This window comes from Psammomys obesus, unplaced genomic scaffold, assembly GCF_907164565.1.
Source record: "Psammomys obesus unplaced genomic scaffold, mPsaObe1.curated_primary_1811, whole genome shotgun sequence".
Taxonomy (NCBI): domain Eukaryota; kingdom Metazoa; phylum Chordata; class Mammalia; order Rodentia; family Muridae; genus Psammomys; species Psammomys obesus.
In genome coordinates this window covers 1,707,509-1,721,391 of record NW_026594014.1, presented here as the reverse complement: position 1 = coordinate 1,721,391, position 13,883 = coordinate 1,707,509, and the positions used below count along the sequence as shown (strand labels likewise).

At 42.1% G+C, this 13,883-nt stretch overlaps 2 pseudogenes; both read left to right on the top strand.

The window, feature by feature from the left end:
• The first annotated feature begins 8,474 nt into the window (after positions 1-8,474).
• The window catches only part of LOC129684587 (zinc finger protein 14-like), a 77,625-nt pseudogene continuing 72,216 nt past the window's right edge, over positions 8,475-13,883 (top strand).
• LOC129684583 (coiled-coil-helix-coiled-coil-helix domain-containing protein 2-like) lies at positions 13,099-13,826 on the top strand (annotated as a pseudogene).

Below are 13,883 nucleotides of genomic sequence, written 5' to 3'. Positions count from 1 at the left end.
GGACTCAGCTATAGCATAAAAGTATATGCTCTGAGGCTGTGTCAGCATTCCCAAAGAGAGAACAAGAGGTCTGTAATCTCCCAACCTGTGGGGGTCTAGCCAAAGTCAACTCCATTAGTTAACTGTTTCAAAAGCAGCCAGGAAAGACACCAGTCCCTTGGTTGCCTCAAGCCAGGACTGCTTGCTGGCAGACTGGCCTCTGGAAGTCAAAATACTCCCATGCAGGCTTGTGCTCTGTGCCCAGCCATGGAGGCTCAAACAGCACAAGAGCCACAGACACTTTCAGCCTTTGAGCTCCTTGGTCTGACAAATGGCTCCTAGAGTCAGCAACTTCCACCAGCCTTGCCCAGCCCAGGGTAACACTGCAGGTCTGTTTTAACCTCACACTGGGGTCCCACTGTCATATTGCCAACTTTTGTCTTGGGAGGCTTCAGATGCCTTCTCAGTTCTCTTCATATGCAGGAGACCAGCCTTAAGCCTCACTCCTATACATAATACTGTCGGGTCTAGACACAGTCTAACTTATTACCAGACTAAAAAAACAAAAAACAAAACAAACAAACAAACAAAAAAACCAGATACAGATGTAACCTTTTACAACTTTTTTTTTTTTAAGATTTGTTTATTATTTGTACAATGTTCTGTCTGCATGTACACCTGACTGCCAGAAGAGGGCACCAGATTTCATTATAGATGGTTGTGAGCCACCATGTGGTTGCTGGGAATTGAACTCAGGACCTCTGGAAGAGCAAACAGTGCTCTTAACCTCTGAGCCATCTCTCCAGCCCCTTTTACAACTTCTTTAACAAATAAATGTTAAAGCAATAAATGTTCACAGCAGTCTCACCCACCTATGTCTCACGGTAACTAATTAGAATCAAAGGCCTAAGGATACAGAAGTTTAAGTTATGAAGCTTCTAAGAAAATGTTTGAGGGTCTAAGAAAGTGTTTTAAAGTTGGTAAATACAAGTTATAAATGTTTGAGTGTCTAAGACGATGTTTTAAGGTTGGTAAATCTAAGGTGATTTAAGGTATCCTAAATAAATAAAAATTCTGGGGCTAGACAGGTGGCTCAGAGGTTAAGAGCACTGCCTGCTCTTCCTAAAGGTTTTGAGTTCAATTCCCAGCAACCATATGGTGGCTCACAGCCATCTATAGTGAGATCTGGTGCCCTCTTTGTGGTGCAGGTGGACATATAGGCAGAACACTGTATACATAATAAATAAAAAGATAATAAAATAAAATAAAAATGCTTCATATTTCCTCCTATTGCTGCTCTTACAGTAACTGTCCAGAGCTTTCACATTTATCACTACAGCTCTACTTCATTAACTCTTGTAGGCTGCAAAAATCCACCAGAATCCAGGTCAATTGGGCTCCAGATAAGTATACACCTATTGTCTATCTCAAAAGGTGAGATTCTCCCCTCAACCCCATCCCACCCACGCCCTTTCCCCCGGTTTGGGGACTTCCCTCCCCCAACTATGTGATTGCTACATTCCTGTACCAATACAGGCTGATTGGTGAGTCTTCCCTTCTTGTTGGCATAAATGCTTCCCCTTGTCCGAGAGAATGCTGGCACCTCTCATTCACTGGGGAACAGAGGCAGCGACTACTGTTAATGCCTCTCACCAACACTAACTACAGGCACCTTCCCTTGGGTGAATAATCTTTTTCTTTTTTCCAATACGATCTCTTGGCTTTCCTTTTCTCACACGTTGGAAAATCCTAGTATTAGGTGAGGCCTTGTCCTGGGGGAGTCATCCCTGTGGCCCCTGGTACTGCTTGTGATGACCTTCTTTGCCAGCTTGTGCCTCCATACCTCTGGTTCTCCAGTACTTTGTGGGGACACCCCAAAGTCTGATTTGCTTTTTTCTCTTCACCCATGGGAATCATGTCTTCCACTGTACCTGGAGGCTCTCCTTTGGAGTGTCTCCTAGATGATTTCAGATTCATATACCTAGTGCCTGCTTTAAGGGCCTCTAAGCTTACATGCTTTTGCAACCAAATTTGGACTCAGTATTCCCTAGATGACAGATCCAAAACAAACCTTTTTAATTAATATCAGCTATCGGGTAAATGAAGGTTCCTTTGGGTAAACGGAGTTTCCCTATGTTCAATCTTCTCTTCTTTAATCTAAACCTTCCCTCTCAGCTCGTTCTCCCAAAAGTTTCAGATGTACACCTAGAAGTAATTTTCTGTGTGACCTACTTAACTTTGTCTTCTGCCTATATATATGTTCCCATGTCCTGCCAGACCCAGATGTTCCGTACATCCAAGACATCGCCAAAACAGCAACCACAGTGCTCCAGTCTAGCCTCACAGCTGTGTCAAGCCAGACCTGCACTTTCACTCCCAGCCACAGACGTTCTCACAGACCCTGGACAGCTTCAAAACAGCCTGTTCTTCCTGGACTTGGCCAATATTTCAGCCTTTGGCCATCTATAGATTCAATGCAATCTTCATCAAACTTTCAGCACATTTTTTTAAGATTTATTTATTTGTTATGTATATAATGTTCTGTCTGCATGTAGACCTGCAGGCCAAAAGAGGGCGCCAGATCTCATTATAGATGGTTGTGAGCCACCATGTGGTTTCTCGGAATTGAACTCATGACCTCTGAAAGACTAGCCAGTGCTAACCTCTGAGCCATCTCTCTAGCCCCAGAACAATTCTTTACAGACCTTGAATGAACAATACTCAACTTCATTTGGGAAAACAAAAAATACAAAATAGCTAAAACAATCCTGAACAAGAAAAGAACTCCTGGAGTTCCTTAATTTCAAACCACACTACAGAAGTAAAGTTAAAAAAAAAAAAAAAAAAAAAGGAAAGAAAGAAAAGAAAAGAAAAAAAGACTGTATTGGCATAAAAATAGATACATTGATCAATGGCATTGAATCAAAAACCCAGATATAAATCCACATTCCTGTGAAATCCAATTTTTTATAAAGAAGGAAAAAGAAGACACAGTGAAAAGAGTAAGCATCTTGAACAAATATTGCTGGTCCAACTGGATGTCTGCATGTAGACAAATGCAAATAGCTTCAAATTTATCACCCCATACAAAGTCTAAGTGGATTGAAGATCTCAACACACTGAATCTGATAGGAGATAAAGTGGGGAGTAGCCTTGAACACATTGGCACAGGTGACAGTTTCCTGGAAAGAACTGATGGCTCAGGCACTAAAATCAACAATTAATGAATGGGACCTCATAACCCTGAAAAGCTTCTGTAAGACACCATCAATAGGAAAAAGTGGCAGTCTACAGAATGGAAAATGATTTCACCAACTACACTTCTAATAGAGAGCCAATATTCAAAATATTTAAAGAGTTCAAGAAACTAGACATTAACAAACCAAATAATCCCAATAAAAGATTGGGTATAGATCTAAATAGAGGATTTTCAATAGAGGAATTTCAAATGGCCAAGAAAAACCTAAATAAATGCTCAATATCTTTAGCCATCAGGGAAATGCAAATCAAAACTACTTTGAGATTCCATCTTGTACCTGTCACATTAGTTAATATAAATAACACAAAGGACAATTCATGCTGGTGAGGAGGTGGAGCGAGGCAACAGTCCTTTGCTGGTGGGACTGCAACATTGTAGAACCATATGGAAATCAAGATGGCATGATGGCATGTCTTCAGAAAACTGGAAATGGGTATATACCCAAAAGATGTCCCCTTCTACCAAAAAGATACTTTTTTAACTATGTTCATAGTGGCTTTAATCATAATAGCCAGAAACTGGAAAGGATCTAGATGACCCTCAACCAAAGAACGAATAAATGTAATGTGCTATTGGACCATTACGCAGTTATTAAAAAATAACATCATGAAATTTGCAGGCAAATAGATAGAACTAGAAAAAAAAATCATCATAGGTGAGGTACCCCAGACCCGGAAAGATAAACATGGTGTGTACTTAGCTGTAAGTAGATACTAGCTGTTAAGCTGTGTCCTATGGCTTATACATTTAAATATTTTAAAAGCTGTTCCTTTAAAAATATCTAATTTCTTAATTTAAATTGTCTGTAAAACTCCAAAATTTCCTTTGAAAGAATTTAAAAATCTCTCGACTTTGGTCTCCTGCAATATAAAAAATAAATATCTGGGTGCATACTGTAGAGGAACTGATTTGACAGGCCTGTATTCATGATTCTTACTCACTGTATTAAAAATGTCTTTGCTTTATGTATTTCTTTGTTTATCTTTTCTTTGCAAACTCAGGCAAGGGTTACTTGTTTAATCCAAAAGAAATACCTAGAAAATAAGAATTTTCATAGAAAACTGCATTTGTTTCTATTTCACCGTAAGAAAGCTGTACAGGGATAAGTTGAAAACTTGGTAGGAAGTTCACTGTGAATGCTTTGATTCCTATTGTCATCCTGGCAATGTGGTAAAGGAAGTTATATTTTGGTCAATGGTTGTACTCACACATCTAGCTGTGTTGCTGGATTTTGTTGTTGTTTTGGTATTTTGTTTCTCATATTCTTTTTTAAAGAAAAAAAGGTTTATTTATTTATTATGTATATAGTATTCTGCCTATATGTGTGCCTGCTAACCAGAAGAGGGCACCAGATATCACTATAGATGGTGATGAGCCACCATGTGGTTGCTGGGAATTGAACTCAGGACCTTTGGAAGAACAGCCAGTGCTCTTAACCTCTAAGCCATCTCTCCAGCCCCTACCATATTCTTTTCAGTTGTTTGTTTGTTTAATTCTGAATTTGGGCTACTGAGATGTGTATGAACAAACAAAGCACAGTACATGTGTGAAGGTAAGATTACAAATGAGAGAGACATGTTCTTTCCTGGGTATCACTCTCAGGGCACTTTTACTCACTCAGCCGAGCTGGCACCAGTTACAGCACTCTTTTATAATCTACCTATTTCAGTAAGATTGGTTGTAGTTGCTCCATTTTCATTTTTTGCTGTAGAGGTACTCACTCAAGCATCCACCCATGCTTCACAAGCATTTGTTCACTGAGCCTTATACCGAAGATTATTTTGAGGCAGAGTATGGTTACATTCCTAAGTATTTTGTCAACTCAGTCTGTAGCCGGTGGGATTCCAGGGCTGTACCATCACTCTCAGGTCAAAATTTATATAGGAAATTAGCAATTTGAGTTTGTGTTCTTTTTTTTTTTTTTTTTTTTTTTTTTTTTTTTTTTTTTTTTTTTTTTTGTAACATAGCTGATGGTACATGAATTGTAGTTTTTAAAAATCAAGTTTTAGTGTTATTAATATTTTCTTATTCCCCATTATGTGGATTGCCTCTCCAACCCATACTAGTCTTTCTTTCTAAGTCCTGCCTTTCTATATGAAACTCCTGTTACCATTTTCAAATTGTTTGTTTGTTTAGGTTGGAGGTGGGCCTTCTGGTAGCCAGGCCTATCAAAGGCTTTCTCAGAGACCCTGATGAGAGCTCCAAAAGAAAACTACATTTTTGTGCTGCCCAAGGCAAACATTTTGTGCTGGAGGAGAATCTTGAAAGAGTCAGGGGAACCAGGCTCTTCAGCATAAGAGTCCATCTCATTAGTTATTAGGTTATTAGTCTCATGGCCACTGTGTACTAACTCTGAAAGATCCTGTGCTCTTCTTGCCAACATTGCTAAATTATCTTTCTAATGACTGTTTCATTCTCCAACCTCAAATAGTGCATCAGAGCTGTACACCTTAATAAACTTGCTGAACAGGAGCCATCAGCTTATACAAGACATTCTGATGTCAAACATTCTATCTGTGTCTTCTCATCCCAGGCCTTTTTTGCCCTCATGATCTCCCATTGTGGGGACACTAATTATTGGCATTGGGCATCATAGACTAAGCTGATTTAAACAAATGTATGTATTTGGTTTTTAGAGAGAGTGTTTCTGTATCTCTGGCTTGTCCTGGAACTTACTATGTAGACCGGCTTAAACTGTGATGTCCTGCTGCCACCTCCCCTAATGCTGGCATGACTGGACAATGGTATCACAGAAGTTTGGGAAAGCGTTATTATTTTGACTACCAAGGTTCAGCTAAGAGAAGTGTGAGCAATCCTAGATAAGCTTCTTTTTTTTTTTAATTGCTGCTGCCTGGTGAATATCAATCAAGTGATTCAAATTTGACCTGGTTAGACTGGATATGTTATTATTTTTAAAATGATGACACACATATGAAAGATCTGGTATGAAAGATATTTATTGGATGGAGGTAGAGAAAGAAAGGGAAAGAGAGAGAGACATGGTGGGGGAAGGGGATGCCCTGACAGAGAAAGGGGAGAGAGCAGGAAAGAGGGAGAGAGCAAAAGAGAGAGGTAAGAGGCAGGGATCCATTTATAGCTCCTGCCCAGCATAACTGCGTCTGCCAGGTGCATCTGCCACACACATGGTGGGGGCACATGATGACATCACAGATTACTAGGCAACCCAGAAGCAGGTAGCTAGCTATTTTACTGGATTGGAGGGGGGGGTGGTTTTATTTTATTTTTCATATTGTTGCCTTTTTACAATTTCTGTATTTGTGCCATTGAGAAGTGTGTGAAGATACATGCCACAGTGAATACGTGAAGGTCAGAGCACAAGTTGAAAGAGTGGCTACTCTCCTGGGTATAGACCTCAGGCCCTCAGACTTACTGTCAAGAATTCAGGCAACTAGTTGGTTCCTCTCATAGCACTCCCTTCTTCTTTTTTTTTTTTTAAGATATATTTATTTATTATGCATAGTGTTCTGTCTGCATGTACACCCGCACGCCAGAGACGAGCACAAGATCTCACTATAGATGGTTGGGAGCCACCATCTGGTTGCTGGGACTTGAACTCAGGACCTCTAGAAAAGCAGCCAGTGTTCTTAACTGCTGAGCCTTCTTTCCAGCTTCCAATAGCACTCCCTTCTAAGCCACCTATTTCAGTATAGTGGTTGTTGCTCTATTTTCATTTTGGGGTAGGGAATACTAGGTACCCATTTTTGAGCCACCCATATATCGCCAGCATCTGTCCACTGAGCTTTAAAGAAAAAAATATTTGGAGGCAGGATCTGGTTAAGTTCCCCAAATATTTTGTTAACACAGTCTAGAATCATATGAGGTCTTAAACTTTTGATGTTCCCGCTTCATCCTTCCATGTAGTGGGATTTTAGAACTTTACCACCGCACTCAGCTCCAAATTCATATGGAAGATTAGCAATATGAGTTTGTTCATTTAAGAAGTAATTTAACTAAAGGTGTTTCAATTATGGTTTTTAAAAATGCACTTTTGGTACCATTAATATTTTTCTTCTCTACTATGTGGATTTTATCTTCAATCTCTTCTAGTCTTTTTCTAAGTCCTATCTTTCCATGCATTGATTTTTTTTTTTTGTTCCCATTTTCATATATTGTTGTTTGTTTAGGTAGATGTAAGCTTTTTAGAAGCCAGACCTACCCAAGAAATTCTCAAATTCCTTTAATCACCAAGAGAACATTACTTTTCTCTCCATGGGCAGATTTGGGAAGTACTGGTCTGGTGCTTGAACAAGCATCTTGAAGGAGTCAAAGGAACCAAGCTTTTTTTTCCCCTGAGAGGCTGTACCTATTAATCTCATAGCTACTGTGTGCTCTTCTGCCAACTTTGCTAAATTATCTTTCTTCTGACTGTCTCATTCTTCACCTATAACTAGTGTATCAGAGCTGTACATCTTAATAAACTTGCTGAACAGGAGCCATCAGGTTATGCAAGACATACTGATCCCAAACTTTTATCTCTGTCTTCTCATCCCAGACCCTCACCCTGGCCACCTCCACTTTCAGGGCCCTAATTGTTGGTGTTTGGTATCATAGACCAAGTTGCTTTCCTGGTTAGGTTGGTTTTGGTTTTTGGTTTGTTTGTTTGTTTGTTTCTGGATGTCACGAAACTCATTCTGTACACCAGGATTAAACTTTTGATATCCTGCTTTCCCCTTTCAGATGCTGGCATAACAGGCCAGTACCACCACAGAAAGCTGGAAAAGAGTTAATGTTTTTGCCACCAAAGTGCATTGAAGAGAGATTTGAGCAATCCTGGATGTGCCTTTCTGGAATTGCTGAGGTCTGGTGAATGTCAATCAGGTGTTTTTTGTTTTTTGTTTTTTTATTTGACCAGATGGGCTGAGCGACCTTTCAGCTGCAAGGCAGGGGGATCATTGTTTAATGATGTTTGTATTCAAGAGACCCATTGCCTACACGGAGAAGTGGTGCCTACTGAGTCCAGGAACAGTGCAGTATGACTTTTCAGTACAGGCCCAAGTCCTACTGCAATGCCAGTCTCCTCAGGTCTGGGACAGTTCTGTGCCTAAGGTGGAAGCCGGGGCAGGGAACCACCGCGCTGTGTCCCTTCACAGCACTCTGTCCCTAAGGGAGCTGCTCCTGCCACCCAGATCTCACTGGCCAAGCAGAGCCTCCAGACAGACCCGCCAGTCAGAATGGGGAGGGCGCTTCCGGTCCGCCATGATCCAGGCTCGGCTGAGGGACTGAGGGAGCCTCCTTTGGTTCTGCGTGCTGTACTGAGAGCCGCTGCCGGGAGCCGAGGAGAGCGGGGCGAGCTGGGAGTCCGCGCCATGGTGAGCGGGGCCGCCGTCCCCACGCGGGGAGGAGCCGCGGGAGCCCGAGTGGGTTCGTCCCGGGTCGGGCACCCGCGGCGAGACCCCGTGTTTGATGTAGTACCGTTTGTTCATTTGAGGTTTCCTGCACTTCCCGGTGGAAGCGGCACCTCTGAAGGACTTCGGCCCCCTGGCCGTGCCTGTGTAGAGCCAGGGTAGCAGAGCCTTTGTGTGAATTAGCCTTGTTGTGACGTCACTATTTAGTGAGCGCACTTCAGCTGCTTTCATTGTCAAGCACCGCAGGTTTGCTGACTCTCGGGGCTCTACTTTCTCTCGTGTCTTCTAGGAGTTCTGCATTTGGCCTTGACATTCGGGTCGGATCCGCCTGCAGCAATTCTGTGCGGGTGGAAAGTCTGTGTTATTAACACTTATTTGCATGTATATGCCGTGGTGGTCCAGTCACGTGTGTTAGTAAGGCCAGGCTTCCTGGGTTTCCTGGCCTCATGTGTCAGTATTGACCCAATATTAATTGTGATTTTTTTTTTTTTTAAGTTTTCTCTTACATTCTGTTGATCTTTTTTTCTTTCACAAACAGCACAGTACCTGGTTTCATCTTTCATCTCCTGACAGAAATGGACTAACATCCGCGTCATAGGATAGTGTAGTTGTTGGCAGTGGGTTTCTCTAACCAGACTGGAGGGGGCTTAATGATATGGCCTGGGCCTGAGTCACAGAGGCATTAGACAGCCAGTGTTTGGGCACTTGTTTGTGGATGGCTTTACCTATATCATGTGGTGCTGTGAGTATATGATCTAGACCTAGAGTTTTCCATTAAACTTGGAGCTGCTAGAGACAGTTGGGCTATCCAGTGCTGCAGGGCCCAGTCATTTAGACAGGTATGTCATGTGGCATTCCTATGGCCCCAACGTTTGGGTTAAAACCTATTTTGTCTTTTGTTTTGTGGGCAAAGAGATGAAAAGTTTTTGAGGCAATGAAAGTGCTGGGCCTGGAACAGAAAGTCAGCGTTGATTTTAAGGCTTCAAATGCCATTGTTTAGTCTCAGTCTAGATTAAGGGCTCGGTACCCTTTTTTGTGCTGGTATGTAGAGACCTTGCTGTTTCCACAAACTCTGGCATCCCGAGGCAGCAGTATCCAGCTGTACTTAGGAACTCTTGATCCTGTCTTTGTCTTTGGATTTGGTATCAGAAGGATCACAGCAATCCTACCCTGAGAGGCTCCTTTTGCCTCCCTCTATCTTGTTGTGAAGATAGGTAGCCTTCTATAAATTGGGCTTTCTTAGCCAACATTTTGTAGCCCAAGGTCTATAAATCTTGTAGAGTCCCTTAGTGTAGTGGTCCCTTTTATACTCTGTTTTCCCAGGAAACCTCTGAAGGAAGAGCAGGAACTCTGCATTTAGTATCTTAAATCTTAGGACAACCCTGATTTGCCCATTGTAACCTTCCAGGCCTGCCCATTTAAAAGCACAAAGATGGGTTGACTCATTTCTGCCAGTGGCAGGGTAAAGAATGTATATTTTGGGTTTAAGACATTGTTTTTTTTTTGTTTGTTTGTTTTTGTTTTTTCTGGAAGACTCAGATTTAAGAAACTCAGAGGTTCCAGGTTTCTTCATAGGTATTACAGGCATATTCTAGGGTGACTACAAGGCACTAGCATGCCTGTTTCTTCAAGTCAGGCAATATGGACTGCAATTTACCCTTTTATTTCCAGGGCCATTGGTTTTGTTTTTTTTTTTTTTTTTTTAATCTTTTGAATAAAGGCAGATCTTTTAACTAGGAGATATTCTTCTGGCAGAGGGTAAGATACCAAAGTTTTTCTGGGTACCATTAAGTCTTCCCATGTCTCATTATCAGAAGATGACAGTGGCTTTCAGTTCATGTCCCATAATCAGTTTTTTGTTTTTAAACATCTTTTGGGGTAGCTCCAGCAACTGGGACCCACTTTAATCTTTTTTTAAAAAACTCTTTAATCTTTTTATTTTTTTTTTCTAATATCTGGGGCCAATTGGGTGACAAAAGGAAATCATTCTAGCAGCTGTCTTTAATCTATCTAAAAAGTAGTTAGGGAGTTTAAAGTAGTAGTTTAAAGTCTCCTTGGTCAATGTTGAATAGAAGGGATAGTCTGTTCTATCCAGGCTGTGTTGCCTAGCAGCAATTTCCCTGCCCAACCATGGGCAGAGCTTTTACTTTTTTCAGAGAATGATGGGTTTTATGGGATCACTGGTTGAAAAGAGACATTCATTGTGAAAGAGAAAGGAGTAGTAGAACTTTCTCTTCTCCTTTGGGCTCAGCCCAGGGAAACAATTCTGCTTCCCTAGGACTGCTTAGAGCAGGCACAGAGGAGAGGGAATAGTCACCTGGGGGAAATGTTCCCCCCCCCCGACTGTGTGCATTCTGCTTAGATGGCAAAGAGGTGGGGCCTGGAATAGAGGCTGGCCCTCCTCACCTCCACACAGGGACCAACCCTGACTGTGAGCAGGAGCCAAGCAACAAAGCAAGCAAGTGCTTCTGCTCTTAGAGTGGGAAGGGTAGATGTTGGTTGATTGATTGCTTGGTTGGTTGGTGGGTTGGTTTTCTCTGGGTGACCAGGCAGAGCCAGTAGGATTCAGGTCCCCAACAGCAGGGAGCATAGGCCTTAAACCAGGTGGAGAAAAGTTTCACACCACCCAAAGCCACTGGTCAGTACAGAAAACAAAACTGAAAGAAACACATAGAAAAACATAGAGACACACATACACAGAGAGACAGACATACAGTAAAAACAACCAATATGGCCGTCATACATTCATAAACTTGAAGAGACAGAGGGATCCAGTGACATCTCACATGGTTCCAGGACACTGATGAGCTGCTGTGTCCAACCTCCCCTACCTGTCCAAACAGAAGGCCCCCTGTGCTTCCAGAGATGTCACAACAGGCGACCTTTGAATTTTTCCTTTTGGGGTGGAGGTGTCAGATTCTTCTGAAGCAATAGCAGCCAATGATCAAAGGGAGCCTTGGAGATCTGGAATAGTGAGGTTGTATATCCCCTAGGAGTCCCCTGCCCATTGCATTCTCCTCCCACCCTCTTTAAGGGCCTCAGGTACCCAGGTCTGGTCTCTGAGAACTCAGTGCAACCTCCAGAAATGTTGTGGGGTGTTCACTAGAGAAGGCTGCTGGGAAATGGGTTTAAGCCAGTAGAAACTCTTTCTTAACCTGTCCATGTTTGGGATTCCATTGTAGCCTCAGCCTTTCTCAGGATGCTCACTTAAGCACAAATACCATGTTCTGGGTTCACATACTTCATTAATGAGAACAGTTAGCCAGAAGTGAAACTACAGAAGCTAAAAAGCAAGGCTAATACGTCTAGAAACTTTCCCATAGCTATGGACTTTGATAGATAAGGCAGTTTTTATTTTTGGCAAATGGTGTTGTCTATGTACTGAGTTTTACGGCCTGAATGGCACTTCCATCATGGATTCGGTTGTGCTACAGCCTGGGCCCTGTTATAGAGCTGAGAAGAAGGTCTTTTCTGTTTCGTTGGTGTAGTCTGTAAATGTGAGGTCTATTTGGTTTATATTGCATGTTAGCTCCAATCGTTCTCTGTTTGAATGACCTGTGCATGGGTATTGAAGGGTATTGAAATCTTCCACTATCAGTATATGAAGGTCAGTATGTGATTTAAGATGGAAAAATGTTTGTTTTACAAATGTTGTTTCTGTTTTGGAGGGGAAATTGATGTTAGAATTTAAATGTCATGTTGGTGGATTTTTCCTTTGCTTCCCCATTTTGAATTCATTTTGGTTTGAAGAGCCTCACATGCATTTTAAATGCTTATGTGTTTATATAGTTGATGAGGAATGAGGCCACATTAGTTGTGTCATGCTCCCCCCACCACCACCACCACACACACAGGGCTAGGGATTGAACTCAAGGACCTCACATGTGATAGACAAATAAAGAGTCTGTCACTGAATCTGCTTTTATACAGAATTTCCTTCAGTCATTCGTTGTGACTCACACCTGTAATCCCAACATTTGAAAAGCTGAAACAAGAGGATCAGCTTGAGACCAGATCAGAGCGTTAAATGTGACCTCTCTCCAAGAACAAAATAATTTCCTCATTATAAGAATGAGTTCTCAATAGGGCATAAGCTGGGCAAATTCTATGATGTGCCATTGAGAAATATAATGCTAACTTTTACTAGGCCAGTAGAAAACCAAGTGGTGACACATCTTGATGTAGATAGACTTTCTATTGTCAAGAGTTAAAAGATTTTAAAACTAATCTGTCACTTTCACTTTCTTTTTGCCATTCTTTAAGAAGTTGCTATATATATGTCTGTATTATACTTTGTTTTAATATGTTTAATTAGCTGAGCATGGTGCTCACACCTGTCATTTTAGTAGTTTGGAGGGAGACTCAGAAGTTCAAAATTAACGTGGTTCAAATGTGAAGTTCCAGTCAAGCTAGAACTACAAAGAGATTCTGTCTCAAAAAGCACACACAAAAAAAATAAGAATGTGTCGAAGTATAGAAATGAGACCTTTTGGCAGTTTGTCGTCTCTGAAGACTGAAGGTACTAGCTTGCAGGATGCCTCGCGGAAGCCGAAGCCGCACTTCCCGGGTGGTCCCTCCGGCCAGCCGGGCCCCTCAGATGAGGGCTGCTCCTAGAAGAGCACCTGCAGCTCAGCCTCCAGCAGCAGCTGCACCATCTGCAGTTGGCTCACCTGCCGCTGCACCCCGGCAGCCAGGCCTGATGGCCCAGATGGCAACCACTGCTGCTGGTGTGGCTGTGGGCTCTGCAGAGGGGCACACCCTGGGTCGCGCCATCCCTGGGGGCTTCAGTGGAGGAGGTAATGCTCAGCCCGCAAGGCCTGACATCACTTACCAGGAGCCTCAGGGAACCCAGCTGCTAGACCAGCACGTGGGCCTTGCTCTCTTGAGATCAAGCAGTTTCTGGAGTGTGCCTAGAACCAGAGTGATGTCAAGCTCTGCGAGGGCTTCAACGAAGTACTGCGGCAGTGCAGAATTGCAGATGGTTTAATCTAATCAAGAAATTCAAGCTGAAGAAATGTAAATTGGCTCTGCATTAATTGGTAGAGCAAGTGTGGACCCTTATTTCTAATGTTCCATTGCTTCAGAATGGCATGAAAGAGTTCTAACTACAGATGTTCACCGAGGCTTGAAGTGGTGGTAGCTGGGCAAGTGTTCAGCCTCCTTGAACTAACTGTATTGTGTTTTGTGAGATAATAAAAATAGAGTTTAATTCTGAAAAGAAAGAAAGAAAGAAAGAAAGAAAGAAAGAAAGAAAGAAAGAAAGAAAGAAAGAAAGAAAG